The sequence below is a fragment of the Apium graveolens genome, unplaced genomic scaffold, assembly GCF_009905375.1.
Source record: "Apium graveolens cultivar Ventura unplaced genomic scaffold, ASM990537v1 ctg5466, whole genome shotgun sequence".
NCBI classification, from domain to species: Eukaryota; Viridiplantae; Streptophyta; class Magnoliopsida; order Apiales; family Apiaceae; genus Apium; species Apium graveolens.
In genome coordinates, this window is record NW_027418985.1 from 140,186 (window position 1) to 143,164 (window position 2,979).

Here is a 2,979-nt window from a genome sequence, read left to right on the forward strand (position 1 = left end):
AAGTGCTTGATATATTGATTTGAATCTGGAACAGTAGTTGATGAGCTCCTGCATCAGCTAAATAAAAATGGCTGGTTAACAGTTCTATAGTTGTTGTTCTTCACTGTTTTTTTACAGTTCTATAGCTAAATAATAGTTCCTGTGATTCTTTTTACTTTATATGATAGCAAATGATGGATAGAGCTAGGCAGTTCTTAATTCTTAATTCTACTTTAAGGTCAAATACATGGGAAACTTAAGTCTACAAGCTGACATTCAATATCTCTTTATATTGGTTATTCCAAAAGTTATAGTTTTAAGACAATGAAATTTTACAAATTAGATAAATTTATTCTTGTTCAATCATAAGTGATTTATTAGATATTAGTTCCATAATTATATATGCAACTGCCCTTATGTAGACTTGTTTGTTTTTACATCATCAACACATCGACATGTTTGTACATTTTCCCTACTAGATTATTATAGCTAAATTACGTCTTTTACGCACATTGGAATCTAAATTATTTCATTATAATTGCCTAATTTAATAAAAGATTTGATCATTGGCTAATCTAGAGTATAGATACTGTTGCTCATCAGATATAGCTATGGTATTGTGTTTTTGTTCAACCTTACTATCTCATATTTCAGACTAATATTACCAAACCCGCATACAGTTTATAAGGGTTATGCCATCTTTGGTTTTACAATTAAACTTACAGTAACATTACGTGATCCAGGTAGCTTTCTCCTCAGACATTCTGTTACCATGGGAATACATGAAAAACAGTCTAACACACAACTAAATCAGGTTTCGTAGTTAACTACACATTTTACTTCTAGGAGCTTTTTTATTGTTAGTATCTATCTTCAAAAAACTTTGTGTCATTTCAGCATCTATACAACCTATGACTGGAGAAGTAGTGGCCGAGTCTCAGGATGTCTCCACTGGTGGGGATTCCATTCGATGAAGATTCCTTGAATTCTATGCTTTACGTGGCCATCGGGTGCTTCCAAGCTCTTCTCTTGTACCAGATGATTCAACAGTCTCCTGACCATTGCTGGAATGCTTCAATTTAAACCTATATTTCTTGGACAGGTATTTACTAATGTCTAATGAAGATATGAAACTTGGACATGTGACATGTACATTGATCTCTATAGTTCCTTGTATAATATTTATAATAATTTTAAATTGAAAGTAATCATGCTTGATAATGTACACAAGAGTTGGAAATTTTAATTAACTTAATACCTGATACTTTTTTAACAACCAATTGAAGGATCTGTTTTTTATGGAAGCTTAGAGTTCCCCCAATTTTACTTAGCCTTATTTGCACTGAGATTGACAGTCCCTCAAGGCCTTGAAAAAGTGATCTACATTGTAAATCTGTGTGGAATTTAACAACTAATTTACAGATTTAATTGTCTACGTGTCATGTTGTAGCCATAAAATGTGGCTGTATAACATTCCATTTTGTAAGGGTTATGTTCCAAGGTAAAATGGGTTCCTGCATTTTGGTTGTAGACCCCTGCTACCAGAGGACTTTTGCTGTATTTTCACCAGTTAACATATCGCATTTCCCTTTACTACTATCTACTCAAACCTTGCTCCAAGAATGATGGGATGATTACTTATTTTTTTATTTGTCATACAATACACAGGCAACTTACGGTGGTAGTGTATTTCTTGATGTGCAGAGTATAGAAAAATCCATCTTCAAGGTGTGTGAAGCTCAAACTTGTAAAAGACTCTAAAAGGTTTTACAGAAATCTATATAAAAGATGATTACATATTTCCTGTCTTAATGGCATTTTGTATGGTTGCTTATGTTATTTAATAAATTCCCTATCCTTTGCATAGTTGGAATTCTTAGAGCTTATTTCTTTATATTAAGATACGACTTATTGCAAAATTGTCTAATTTAAATTAAGAAGATAATTGATAACTCTTTTTTTGTCACTGTTGGGTGTATTTTTTTATCATTTATGTGCTCTCTCGTGGCTGTAGTCTTCTTTTGGTACTCTGCTGTGATTTGAACTCAAAAAATGGGAAAGAAACACTTTAGTTCTTTGCATATATTGCGATTATATAACCAAACGAAACTGAGAGCCAGAAACAATTTTCAAGCTACTAAACAAAGATATAAAATATTATATAACCAAACGATATTGAAAGCCAGAAACAATTTTTCAAGCTACTAACAAAGATATTAGAAATGGAAAGAAGAGGAATATCATGTCATTTCTATCATTTGATTGCTATATACTTCGTAATTTGTTTATAGATATTCCCATTATCTATCGTATGGTAAAGAAGTAAGTTTTACACATTGTGTTAGGCACATGATTTCTCGCATGATTTTTATTTTTCGTAATCAATATTACTTGTTTGTATGCGTTGAAAGTCTCTGGTAGCTCTATCTCATAAATTAACTTCATAAAATCTAACAAAACTGTTTGTATGGCAAGGTCTGAAAAGCTTGATCCAGTACTCGGAAGAGATGATGAAATAAGGAGATGCATATAGATTCTTTCAAGGAGAACAAAGAATAATCCTGTGCTTAAATACCGTAATTGGAGCTAAATAACGTGGAGATGCATACAGATTCTTTTATTGGTTGTTTGAATTATTTATTTTGTTGACTTGTATGAAAAACAGGTTTATGGCATGTTCAATTTACAAACAAATCATGTCAATTGTTTTTGAGAAATATGTTACATTAGGTACCTCAATATTACAAACAAATTAGTATAATATAATATAATTTATAATAAAACTGTTACAGTAGCGAAAAAATGTTACAATGATTTGGTGACCCACATGTGGGGCCCATAGTGGCCTTACATGTGGGGCCCATTTTTTTTTTGCAAATTTTAAGTGCAAAGGTAACATGTATAATGTGATACTATAGACATACTTTGATGTCACCTTTAAAGCCTATTGTAACACAAAATTCAAGGTTGCAGCAGGGCAAAAGAATGTTACCTTAGGGG

General features: G+C 31.9%; 1 long non-coding RNA gene across 1 annotated transcript; it reads left to right on the forward strand.

The window, feature by feature from the left end:
- The first annotated feature begins 879 nt into the window (after window positions 1-879).
- On the forward strand, window positions 880-2,586 carry LOC141702667 (uncharacterized). Its single transcript, XR_012567225.1, has 3 exons — window positions 880-1,081; window positions 1,648-1,707; window positions 2,455-2,586. It is a non-coding gene; the product is annotated as an uncharacterized LOC141702667 (long non-coding RNA).
- The last annotated feature ends 393 nt before the right edge of the window (window positions 2,587-2,979 follow it).